Source organism: Oncorhynchus mykiss, chromosome 10 (genome assembly GCF_057628025.1).
Source record: "Oncorhynchus mykiss isolate SJ-2025 chromosome 10, ASM5762802v1, whole genome shotgun sequence".
Classification (NCBI taxonomy): domain Eukaryota; kingdom Metazoa; phylum Chordata; class Actinopteri; order Salmoniformes; family Salmonidae; genus Oncorhynchus; species Oncorhynchus mykiss.
This window is the reverse complement of record NC_143031.1, coordinates 40,333,180-40,347,966: the sequence shown is the minus strand read 5'-3', so window position 1 is coordinate 40,347,966 and position 14,787 is coordinate 40,333,180.

Genomic DNA, 14,787 nt, shown 5'->3' with positions numbered 1-14,787 from the left:
AGTACATACACTATACATACAGTACATACACTATATATACACGATATACAGCACATACACCATATATAAAGTATATACACTATATGAAGTACATATAGAGTACATACAGTAAATACATTAGATATACATTAGATATAGTACATACACTATACATACAGTACATACAGAGTACATGCACTATATATACAGTACATACAGTACATACACTACATATACAGCACAACCAGGACATACAATATACATACAGTATATACACTCTATACACAGTACATGCACTATACATACAGTACATACAGTACCTATACTACACATGCATACATATGCAGTACATACAGTACATACAGTAAATACACTATATATGCAGTACATAAATTATACATACAGTACATTCACTACCTATAGAGTACATGCACTATATATACAGTACATACACCATATATACAGTACATACACTATATATACAGTACATACACTATATATACAGTGCATACACTATACATACACTACATACACTATATATACAATATATGCAGTATATACACTGTATATACAGTAAATACAGTACATACAGTACATACACTATATATACAGCACATACAGTACATACATGATATATACAGTACATACACAATACATACAGTGCATACACTACACTTACAGTGCATATACTATATATACAGTAATACAGTACATACACTATATACACACACTATATATACAGTATGTGCATTATGTATACAGTACATACAGTACATACAATATATAGCCATTATATATTTTATATATACAGCACATACAGCATATACACTATATATACTGTACATACAGTACATACATGATATATACAGCACATACACTATACATACAGTACATACACTACACTTACAGCGCACATACTATATATACAGTACATACACTAAACATACAGTACATACATGATATATACAGCACATACACTATACATACAGTACATACACTACACTTACAGCGCACATACTATATATACAGTACATACACTAAACATACAGTACATACACTATACATACAGTACATACACTATACATACAGTACATACACTACACTTACAGCGCACATACTATATATACAGTACATACACTATACATACAGTACATACACTATACATACAGTACATACACTACACTTACAGCGCACATACTATATATACAGTACATACACTAAACATACAGTACATACATGATATATACAGCACATACACTATACATACAGTACATACACTACACTTACAGCGCACATACTATATATACAGTACATACACTAAACATACAGTACATACACTATACATACAGTACATACACAATATATACAGTGCATGCAATATATATACAGTATATATATTACATACACTATATATACAAAAGTGTATGGACACCCATTCAAATGAGTGGAATCAACTTTTTCAACCACACCTATTGTTGACAAGTTTGTAAAGTCTGGCACACAGCCATTCGATCTCCATAGGAAAACATTGCCAGTAGAATGGCCTGACTGAAGAGCTCAGTGACTTTCAACGTGGCACCATCATAGGATGCCACCATCCTAACATATCAGTTTGTCAAATTTCTGCGCTGCTTGAGCTTCCCGGGTCCACTGTAAGTGCTCTTATTGTGTAGTGGCAACATCTAGACGCAACAACGGCTCAGTCGCAGAGTGGTAGGGGTTTGGCAGATGCCAGGAGAACGCTACCTGCCCAATGCATAGTGCCAACTGTAAAGTTTGGTGGAGGAGGAATAATGGTCTGGAGCTGTTTTTATGGTTCGGGCTAGGCCCCTTCGTTCCAGTGAAGGGAAATATTCATGCTACAGCATACAATGACATTCTAGATGAGTCTGTGCTTCCAACTTTGTGGCAACAGTTTGGGGAAGGCCCTTTCCTGTTTGAGCATGACAATGCCCACATGCACAAAGCGATGTCCATACAGAAATGGCTTGTCAAGATTGGTGTGGAAGAACTTGATTGGCCTGCACAGAGCCCTGACTTCAACCCCATCGAACACCTTTGGGATGAATTGGATCGCAGACTGCGAGCCAGGCCTAATCGCCCCACAGCAATGTTCCAACATCTAGTGTTAAACCTTCCCAGTTATAGCAGCAAAGGGGGGACCAACTCCATATTAATGCCCATGATTTTGGAATGAGATGTTCGATGAGCAGGTGTCCACATATTTCTGTTCATGCAGGGTATATAACGGCTGACATTTCATTCACCCATTCACCCATTCACTGACACACCAAGCTGACATGGGGACAATTGAAATCCACGTAAGTGTGTTCCTGTATTTAAACATTCCACTGTGTGTGGACCACACAACTCTAAGGTCTTCTGCCAGGTAAGAAGAGCACGATTCTGTATCTATTGTAACCTCTACTTTTCCTGGAACTACGTGAGAGCATATTTCCGTTTTTTTATCATAAATAAATAATCACCCTCTTGAGACCATAATCAGTGAATTATAGCGGTCTGTGTCTCTGACAGACACTGCAGGGTCAGACACAGGGCGGTAACAGGCACTGCGGGACACAGCCGGTCCGTCTCCAGAATAAATAACTCTATTTGTCCTCCCTTACTCTCAGCAGGGTCATGGTTGAAAACACTTTCTACACTTCTGTAACTGAGATGATTTATAATCACATCTCTCAGGTCTGACTGCAGGAGAACAGACCCTTCATCTAGGGAAAACAAGACAATACAAGACACAAGGGCTTGAACATACAGAGAGGTTGACTACATGAATGTAACTACAGGAAACTATGTAATACAACCTACTGGGCACACCACGTAATTTCAACATGGACATTTGGGAAATATTTGGTTGAGACAGTGATCAATTCCAATTGAAAAACAATGTCTAAGTTTTGGTTATCACTTTGCTTTCAACCATTTAAAAGCACAAGAAAGTTCAAATGGGAATACAATGTCAGATATTTTATATTTAAATATAACGTGTTATCACTGTGCTTCATCTAATAGCACAACCAAATAACCTGGATTGCAGTTGAAATTACATTAAAAGTGGTCAATGCTGTTTGATTTTTCTCAAATTATTATAACAATATTGGGAAGATCTCCACAGACCTGTGACCTTTGCATGGTAACATGCTATCTTGAACATGCATGCTTCCCATGATTACATTTCTAGTCCCAATGTGGCCATGGACGTATTACTCATTTTAAGGTTGAATAAATATTTCCATTTGTTTGAAAGATAGACTTAACTTTAGGCTTTTTACTGTTTGGCAAAAGTAATCCTGAATTGTGTTTGGTTGTCAACGCAACCAAATATCAACATTTGAAGGAGATGTGTCATCTGTGCCACTGACTTAGTCTGGATTTAATTACAGTTTGTCTAATTAATATTTGATATGTTGGATTCACCGTCTCCATCTCAACCAAAAATCAAAGTTAAAGAATATGACTAAATCACATCAAACTTGAAATGCACTTTTATTAAAGTTTGATGTGATTTAGTCATATTCTTTAACTTTGATTTTTGTTTGAGATGGATGTGTGAATCTTACATATAAATGATTAAATTGAAGATTCAATTTCAAGTCAACCAGTACAGGATGTATTGTCTATATTTAGTTGAACCCTGGGTTGAATATAAAACAATAGCTGTTGATGACTTCGCAAGTGGTACTGTACGTATACCTAAACATGGATGATACTGTACATGACTTATAAAGTATGGTTACATTTCATTTGCTCTCTTAAACCTACCCTTTCAGGACTTCGATAGCAAGAGGTGAATCTCTTTAGTTAATGATAATTTCTCAATAATCATTCTCACGATAGCACATTGGAAGCAGTCAGGGACAATTATCAAAGCTGGGCTTGGTTAAAACCCTGCATGGGAGACCAAACGGATAACTGTAGATAGATCAATTCTCCAGTAGGAGGTGCTGCCCAACCTATAGTTTCTGATTGTTGATATAACGTAGAAGATCTGATCTGATCTGATTTTTTTGCAAGGTTTGTCTATGTTGAAAATTGGTTACCGTGATGACATAACCCTTTGGTTGAAATTTCACCCTCAAAACATAGAAACACCAGCTAACTACAGCACAGGTAACTCCAGAGGAATCTGTACCGGGAGGGAGTGTGCGTTCCCTTTGAAGAAAGTATGTTAAATGTGTCTGCCCTTATGTGCTGTGCTGCCGTTGCCAGGTGGTGAACATCATTGTGTGCTACTGGAAGGAGGATGTTCCGGGCACATATGACATCAGCTGCCGCATCCCTTGCTTTGTCCAGTTGGGAGTTGAGGAATCGCAGTACCACTCCCGTCCAACCCATCCAACCCAGGCCTGATGAAGGTGAGGAACACTGCCTGGATACGGAAAGTATCACCTACTAACACTGAATAATGCAGCAACTATTAGAGTGCCATTTCCTTGGACAAAATGACTGCTGTCCTGTAGAGGGGATAGGCTAAAAGTAGCATTCCTTCACACTGTAATCAGATCCCTATTGTGAGGAATGAATACACAGAGGACTCTGTTTGTAGTGTGTATATCCCTAAGGATACATTGCATTGCATTTAGCTAGACAAACCCCACTTTCTACCCTTAATAAGACTTTAGAATATCAAACCAACCAACGCATGTAATTAAGTCATAAACCTCAATGGTGAGAGATTCAGAATGTCTCTGTGCTTCAGTAGAGGTATTGTCCTTGTGTTCATCAGATATGCTACCACATGGGCAGTGAGACGGAGCCCAACGAGAGGGACCAACAGACAGGCAGGACGGACGTCCATCTCCTGTCCCAGTTTGTGTCCCACTACCTCCCGGGCCTGGAGCTAGAGCCAACCGTGGTGGAGAGCTGCCTGTACACGGTCAGTCCAGTGGCGATTTCAGCATATAAATCTTGGTGGGGCAAACTCCCCCAAAAATGTTTAGATGCATGCCAGCAAAGCCACTACACAACACAAAAAATACAATAATTGCACTTTAACAGTGACAAACGGTGTCCACAAACTGTTAAGGTCTACATAAATCAAATCAAATCAAATGTATTTATATAGCCCTTCTTACATCAGCTGATATCTCAAAGTGGAGATTATAACAGAACATGGCCAAGATGTTCAAATGTTCATAAATGACCAGCATGGTCAAATAATAATAATCGAGGGTGCAGCAAGTCAGCACCTCAGGAGTAAATGTCAGTTGGCTTTTCATAGCCGATCATTAAGAGTATCTCTACCGCTCCTGCTGTCTCTAGAGAGTTGAAAACAGCAGGTCTGGGACAGGTAGCACGTCCGGTGAACAGGTCAGGGTCCCATAGCCGCAGGCAGAACAGTTGAAACTGGAGCAGCAGCATGGCCAGGTGGACTTTGGACAGCAAGGAGTCGTCATGCCAGGTAGTCCTGAGGCATGGTCCTAGGGTTCAGGTCCTCCGAGAGAGAGAGAGAAAGAGAGAATTAGAGAGAGCATACTTAAATTCACACAGGACACCGGATAAGACAGTAGAAGTACTCCAGATATAACAAACTGACCCTAGCCCCCGACACATAAATTACTGCAGCATTAATACTAGAGGCTGAGAGAGGAGGGGTCAGGAGACACTGTGGCCCCATCTGATGATACCCCCAGACAGGGCCAAACAGGAAGGATATAACCCTGTTGAGGGTGCACTTTGCCAAAGCACAGCCCCCACACCACTAGAGGGATATCTTCAACCACCAACTTACCATCCTGAGACAAGGTCGAGTTTAGCTCACAAAGATCTCCGCCACGGCACAACCAAATGGGGGGGCGCCAACACAGACAGGAAGATCACGTCAGTGACTCAACCCACTCAAGTGACACACCCCCTCCTAGGGACGACATGAAAGAGCACCAGTAGTAAGCCAATGACTCAGCCCCTGTAATAGGGTTAGAGGCAGAGAATCCCAGTGGAGAGAGGGGAACCGGCCAGACAGCAAGGGCGGTTCGTTGCTCCAGAGCCTTTCCGTTCACCTTCACACTCCTGGGCCAAACTACACTCAATCATATGACCCACTGAAGAGATGAGTCTTCAGTAAAGACTTAAAGGTTGAGACCGAGTCTGCGTCTCTCACATGGGTAGGCAGACTATTCCATAAAAATGGAGCTCTATAGGAGAAAGCCCTGCCTCCAGCTGTTTGCTTAGAAATTCTGGGGACAATTAGGCGGCCTGCATCTTGTGACCATAGCGTATGTGTAGGTATGTACGGCAGGAACAAATCAGAGGTAGGAGCAAGCCCATGTAATGCTTTGTAGGTTAGCAGTAAAACCTTCAAATCAGCCCTTGCCATAAAGCTATCCCAACAGCAGAGCTTTCTTTTCAGCACCATGGAGTGAATCCTTACCACTGCTACACCTGGCTATCAGCGGAGCCTTGTCTGCCAGCGAAACAGATCAATCAGCCTCACTTAATTCCCTTCAAAAAACATATCTGATATGGCTGACTTGCTTAAACAAATATGGTTTCTACTGACAATTGAGATGTACAAACTATGGCATAAGGGGACGACGAGGGGATAAGAGGCCATCCGTGATTTCAATTAAGACATTAATGAGCGAGCTAAAAAGGACGTGGTCAATATAACTATTTGTTCAGCACTTTTGAAATGTACAGTGACGGAATTCAGAACATGGGCTGTTCTTACAGTGTACTCCCTGTACACCAAGTCAGAAATGTGGGATAAAAAAATAGGGTATATAAGCAGACACTGAAAGCTCTTACAATATTCGATGATTACATTTCTCTAAATCAGAACAGTAAGCTAAGTTCTGAGGGGGAAAGGGACCAAATTATTAGGATGAGGCACATGGGCAACTACCAGTTTACTGCACAACATACACTTAGTATTGCTTTCTTAGCTACATTATACATAAATCCCTGGCATATTACATAATTTATGCAGCAGCATACAATATGTTTTTGAACTCCCCGTTGTTGTGCTGTGCTCACATGAACAGGAAGGTTGCGTGGTGGTCCTTGTGGGCAAATTTTGTCATCAAACTTTGTCATCAAAGTCTGGCATTCTCTGGATGTATATTGTGCTTTCGAGACAACTGGGTACTTGGGAGGTTGAAAGGTTGAATCATGACGTCAGTGATCTTCACATTGGATCTCTAGAAAGAGGCCCGAGTTACTACTTGGAATTCCGAGTTGGATGGCTATTCAAACGTATTTTCCCGGTCAGAGCTCATTTGTTTCAGAGCTCCCAGTTGTCTTGAAGTCACTGAAGTCGGAGATTTCCCAGTTCCAAGTGTCCAGCTGTTTTGAACACGGCAGAACTCATGCTGGATTGACAGCATGGCCAATGTATTCAACCTTTTCTGGCCCATTGTGTTGAATATTTATCCTTTTAAGCTAGGAAAAGAGACCCTTAAACCCAGACTTTGACCACACACCCACTCCACTGAATAGCAGGCTAGTGGTTGCTTTGCAACGCTTGCAGTTAGCCACTCATTCCTTCCAAACCACTCATTGTTCAATTTGCGATTTCCAACTGGTTGTGTAATGTTTATGTCCAATGGCCGATGAGCACTGATACGTTCTACCTATTATTTCTTCATATGACAAGGATTGAAAAGGATTTGCCAGTAGATTGTCGACGTGATTCATGATGATTACTGCTTGTCTAGCTTGCTAGCTAAGATTGGAAAGTATGATGTTGACATGATCAGTCCAATCAAAGCTACAGTAGATATAACCTGATTTGATGTCATTTTATCTGTGGCCAACTCTATGGCAGCACCCAAGGGGCTTGATTTTTTATTTTTTTTGCTGAACAGGTGGGGCTCTGAATGACGGGTCGCCACTGCTGCAGTCTCTGTACTACAGTAACCCAGAGCTGAACATTTCACTAGATGGATTAATCCTCACAAATCTAACTAGAGACTTAGCTGTCTGACTAAACCATCAATATCATTAGTATTGGCTATTTTCAGAGCGTCGATAGAGGCTATCAACAATAACTGTAGAATGTGTTAATTGTGTTAACTCATGACATTATGATTACAATGTTCTGTTGAGTGACTCAGTTGAGCGTGCGAATGGAACACAAGGTTAAGTTCAGCAATCCAGTTTGGATTCATGTAATTAGAATAAAAGCATTTATCAAACTCTCAGAGAGAAACAACATTATTGAAGAGAGAACACTGAGACACATTTTCAGTACTCAAAACAACCCTCCAACCCTCCAACAAAGCTCTTAATATTCTTGATTTACACTTGTAGATAAAATGTGGATACGTTTACTGTACACAGGTGTACACTTTACAAGGAGTATGCATGCTCTCTTGTTGCCTGCAGGTCACACCAGACCATCACTTTGTTCTAGATCGTCACCCTCACCACAACAACATCATCATTGGAGCAGGATTCTCAGGTATTTTACAGGAGTTCCTTTGTATTCACCTCTCACAGTACTGTGCTCTCAAATCTCTCTACAATATCTATCTGAACATTCCAGCATTGAGGAACCATATCCCTAAAACCTACAGCCAAATGGCAACTTGTGTAAGTTTCTGCCAGCCCCTCAGTTGAAAGCCAGGTTTGTAGCCTGGCTACGTCCCTTTTGATGTTGACAGAGTGTACTAATCCAGACTGGAAGACCATTCACTCAGACCAGGAGAGACTTCCCAGAATGATTTCTGTCTGTTCAGCGGCTTCTGCTAAAGGATTCTGCGATTCTGCGAACTTGTAATTCATTTCTGCTCTTTAACAGTTTATAGCCACAACCCGTACAACTTGGGGGGTTAGGAACTCCACCAAGCTCTTCCACAGCCCTGGCATGGTGCCAAAGCTATTCATCTTGCGGTGCATTGTCTTGCATGTAACGACACAACTGGAAAAACAACCGGCAGTCTGCTACACTTAGCGTGCTCTATTGTTCTTCCAGCCTCCTCATATTCGTGGGGTTTATGGTTTATTACAAGCATTCTCTTGCTTTAATAAGGCATTAAGAGAAATGGACGGGGTCACCATGTATCACTATTAATTTGTTTGATGCTCTTATACCACCCACATATTGTTTACCGCGTTCACAGTGTAATACTCTCATATTGCACTTAAACCACTTATATTGTGCTCATCTAAATGGCTTACATGCTAGGTTCAGGTCTAATTAATCTGATTTGAATCTTTCTACCACTCTGTCATTTGAAAATATGAAATATATTATACTGGAATGCAATGGTAAATCCTAAAGATATAGTAGCGACAAATTTCAGGAAGGAATTTTCTGAACCTCGACTCATAATTATTGGGTTGTGCTACCTTTTGTCTACCAGAATAGTAATCAAGCAGACAGAATCAGACAAAAGAGATTCTGCTGGCCCTATTGTGTCTCCTCTCTCATTCTCTCTCCTTCCCCTCCATCCCTCCCTCCCCATCTCTTTGTGACACTGTATGCCTGTCGCGGCCAGGACCTGCTCCCCCAGGTCTACCATTGACCTCCTCTCACCTCAATAAGATTAATGTATTTTGGGCAGGCAGCACAATCACCCTTTGAGTGATCCGCTCATCCCTCACCTTCGAAAAGCCTCCTTCCTCTCATCTGCTTGAACAGCTATTCTTAGAGAAAAGTGTGAGATGGAAAAAAGTGAGAAGTGCAAAAAAAATACTATTACCTGATTATAGTAATTCAAGATCTACCACATAATGCTCTCATTCTGTAGACCCTTTTGTTCGTAAATGACATACTCTACGTTTTACCCAGATTTATCTTTAGACATTGTATTATATGCACATATTTTAGAATGACATAAGGTCACTGAGCACTTTCTTTTCCCAGGTCATGGTTTCAAGTTTGGTCCAGTCATTGAGAAGGTGCTGTGTGAGCTGAGCCTTGGACAGATGCCCTCCTATGACCTCTCCCCATTCAAAATCCAGCAGTTCCAGTCCAACCCCAAATCCTCTTTATAGACCTAGTCACAAAGTAAACAACTGGAATCAGAAGCAAGTATTGATCCACTTTGGTTCATCTCAGTACAGACTGATTGACAAGGTCCAATGTGAACATTGTTATGAATGTGAAGTATCCAAGTGCATATGATGCCAATACCACCTCTCTTTGTGAATGTTGCACATACCATAGACTTCTGTATGATTTACAAACAAGGCAGCTACTCATTGACTTCATCAGAGCTGCATTATAAATCAAGATAATAATTAATGTAGATGATGAAGACTGAAACCTGTGTTGTTTATCTATAGGTTTTCAATCCCTGCCTTGGCACTCACTTTGATTTTCACCCCAGTGTTTCTCTCTGTAATGACAATCCCCCTCATAAAGCAAACACATTGTTAAAACGCCATCAGCTGTGGAGACATTAGTCTTTCTGCCGTGGAAGCTAACAGCTAACCCAGTAATGTTCCACAGTACCTGTTCTCTCTGTAAACATTTTCATCACTAATCAGCAAGTCACACAATGACCACAGTTCATCAGCTTCAATGGGGAAATTATACAGTGATCACCAGGATATTTATTCACAGTGCTGGAAATGAATGTATTGATTGAGCTAGACAATGGCCACATTAAAAGGCCATTACATCAGCAGCACAGGGCTAAATCCATGCCTCTCCCTAAGCAGCAGCAGAGGCTGCATGAGCTGGGGCTGGGCCAGAGGCGGAGTGGTGCTTCATGCTGAGTAACCAGGGGAATACAGCACGTCAGAGGAGAGAAGAAGGCTAGAATTACATTACATTACACCACATGAGACATTCTCCAGACAAATTCATTTGTCAGGGGTGACTTCATCACTTGGGCCATTTTTACACCTCCTATATTCTGCTGTGTTACATTTTTACACCTCCTATATTTTGCTGTGTTACATTTTTACACCTCCTATATTCTGCTGTGTTACATTTTTACACCTCCTATATTCTGCTGTGTTACATTTTTACACCTCCTATATTCTGCTGTGTTACATTTTTACACCTCCTATATTCTGCTGTGTTACATTTTTACACCTCCTATATTCTGCTGTGTTACATTTTTACACCTCCTATATTCTGCTGTGTTACATTTTTACACCTCCTATATTCTGCTGTGTTACATTTTTACACCTCCTATATTCTGCTGTGTTACATTTTTACACCTATATTCTGCTGTGTTACATTTTTACACCTCCTATATTCTGCTGTGTTACATTTTTACACCTCCTATATTCTGCTGTGTTACATTTTTACAGTTTGATTTTTTATTTTGGAACAGTTGGATCTCTGCAATGTGCCTTGTATTAAAATAGCATGTTGAAATTTAGGTTAGTATATAGGGTCATTTTTGTGTGTCAATTGAAACAGGCAACACATTCAGAAAAGCACCTGCAACACATTTCAAACGGTGGTCTAAGGTTCTGCGTTCAGCATGAAATGAAAAGCATTTAGAAACGCATCAGATGGGACTTCGAATGCTCCTAGCATAAATTATTCAGCTAATTGTTTTTGCTCATTTTTCTAATTCCACCATTGTTTATCTAGCTGCACTCCTGTCCTCCATTCAAACCGAATTTGACAAAGTGAGATTCATGGCTGCTTTTAGGGAAACAGAAATGCAACGTTTAATGGTTTCTTTCCAGCTTTTAAACGCCGTATTTCGTGGTGGCCTAGATTACTTTTGATTTATGCAGCAGAAAAGTTGGAAATTAAAACACAGGCATAGTAAATGCACTGTGTCAACAGGTAACTATGACAACACATTATTTTAAGGTAGAGAGGGCTGGTGGCTTACGCTATTGGAGGGGAAGTATTGAGAGAAAAAGAACAGTGTGTATATCATTTTGAAGGGGGTGGGGGCTCACATTGGTGCCAAAATTATACTGTATTGACATTCACTTCTTTAGCTTCTGATTCATTTTTTTTTAGATGGAGTTCAAGATCACAGACCTGGCCAGTGGGGGACGAAATGCATGAGCTAAATTAATAAGTCTAAAGACAAACAATATTTCCCTTCAGCATCAGTTAAATGAAAAAGCTATGAAAACACTGTATCACAGAATGTGTTACTGCATCTGAAAGTTTGTGCATCATAGCTTTTAAAAGGAAAGTCTATGATGCACCAATGCCCTTGAATGTACTTAGTCAGATGCAGCGCATTCGGGAAAGCATTTTGTTACGTTACAGCCTTATTCTAAAATGGATTAAATAAAACATCTTCAATCTAGACAAAATACCACATATTGACAGAGAAAACAGGTTTTTGGACATTTTAGCACACTTATTTAAAAAAAAACTGATACCTTACTGACATACGTAATTATACCCTTTGTATTAGACTACAAATTGAGCTCAGGTGCATCCAGTTTCCACTGATCATCCTTGAGATGTTTCTACCACCTGTGGTCAATTCAATTGATTGGACATGATTTGGAAAGACACACACACCTGTCTATATAAGGACCCACAGTGCATGTCAGAGCAAAAAACAAGCCATGAGGTCGAAGGAATTGTCCGTAGAGCTCCGAGAAAGGATTGTGTCGAGGCACAGATCTCGGGAAGGGTACCAAAACATTTTTGCAGAATTTAAGGTCCCTAAGAACACAGTGGTCGCCATCATTCTTAAATGGAAGGTTTGGAACCACAAAGACTCTTCCTAGAGCTGGCACCCAGCCAAAAGGAGCAATCGGGGGGAAAAGGTATTTGGTCAGGGAGGTGACCAAGAACCAAATGGTCACTCTGAGAGAGCTCCAGAGTTCCTCTGTGGAGATGGGAGAACCTTCCAGAAGGACAACCATCTCTGCAGCGCTCCACCAATCAGGCATTTATAGTAGAGGGGCCAGACGGAAGCCACTCTTCAGTAAAAGGAAAATGACTGCCCGATTGGAGTTTGCCAAAAGGCACCTAAAGGACTCTGAGACAATGAGAAATAAGATTCTCTGGTCTGATGAAACCAAGATTGAACTCTTTGGCCTGAATGCCAAGCGTCACGTCTGGAGGAAACCTGGCACTATCCCTACGGTGAAGCATGGTGGTGGCAGCATGCTGTGGGGATGTTTTTCAGCGGCTGTGACTGGGAGACTAGTCAGGATCGAGGCAAACATGAACGGAGCAAAGTACAGAGAGATCATTGATGAAAACCTACTCCAGAGCACTCAGGATCTCCGACTGGGATGAAGGTTCACCTTCCAACAGGACAACGACACTAAGCACACAGCCAAGACAACTCAGGAGTGGCTTCAGGACAAGTTTCTGAATTACCTTGAGTGGTCCAGCCAAAGCCCAGACTTGAATCTGATCGAACATCTCTGGAGAGACCTGAAAATAGCTGTGCTGTGACGCTCCCCATCCAACCTGACAGAGCTTGAGAGGATCTGCAGAGAAGAATGGGAGAAACTCCCCAAATACAGATGTGCCATGCTTGTAGCGTTATACCCAAGAAGACTAGAGGCTGTAATTGCTCCCAAAGCTGCTTCAACAAAGTAAAGGGTCTGAATACTTATGTATGTAAATGTGATTTTTCTGTTTTTTATTTTTAATACATTTATTTGCAGAAATTTCTAAAAACCTGTTTTTGCTTTGTCATTATGGGGTATTGTGTGTAGATTGAGGGGGGAAAACTTTTATCCATTTCAGAATAAGGCTGTAACGTAACAATGTGGACAAAGTGAAGGGGTCTGAATATTTTCCGAATACACTGTAAATATGGATCTAACACCAAATCAAAGTTTAAAAAGAAAAGTATTCATCCTTATGAATGTTGCGAATAGAGAGACCAACAGGGCAGGCGAGCATAGAAACCAGCGGCAATATTTAGAATTGTAATGAGCTTGGTGCTTTTGGGAAGCTGTGAAAGTGTCAAAAGATTTTTCTCCAGCTTCCCACTATCAGAGGCCCATGTGGGAGGGTTCTCTCTCACTCTCTCCAATCCCTAAAACGGAGCAAGCTGCTCTGGGAAACATCCTGGGACCTCATCACAGAGGCACAGCACTTCCACTTTGGCAGAGAGACAGAGCATGGCAGGAGTGTTTTGGCCACCTGCATGCTAGTAGTTGAAGATGGAAGAAGAGAACTCCAGTGCTGAATTTGGTTGGAGTCATAAAAGCTTTTGCTTTTTTCCACTCCAAAATGTTTCAGTAATTTTGTTTCTGGCTCACAGTCAGCTTTAATATGGCTGTGTGGTAAGAAAACATGAAATCAAATATTTCTCCTCCACGATATCATTGAATCCCTTTCATGCTAAGTTCCACACACAGAGGGAAAACGGTTGTATTGTTCCTCAGGCCCTGTAAAGACCTATGCAAAATGTAAATATTGTTTGAGCTTACCTCTGAGCCGTCTGACAAAGGCCCACTACTGTGCAGTGTTCATTAGAGTGGAATTGACATGTGCAAACAAAGAAAAGCGCCCAAAGCAGCACCCTCTGCTGACTCTTTTCTTCTCAGAGTTGCAAATGAATGCAGCTTCCTCACCTGGTCCCTGCAGGCGGTATCCAAGCGCCTCCAATCATCCTGTTATTGACAGAAGGCTGCCTGTGGAAAACTGTACGCTCTAATCACATAGGATGAGGCCTGAGTTAAGAAACATCCCCTCCTCTGCCTGCCTGTACCCCGACAGGCCGTATTGCCTGAGAGAGGGTGCTCCATCCAAGGGCAAAATGTGGAAGTGTCCCCTGATCAAATGGAATGCAACACGTCAACACCTGCTGGGTGAGAAACTAATCCCCTATCATTCAGTGGCATCACACTTTAGAATGAATGAACCCAATCTCCTGGGTGAACTTGGACAGCATAGTCTAGACAGCAGAGTCAACAGCAGTGTCAAATGCAAGGTCACTG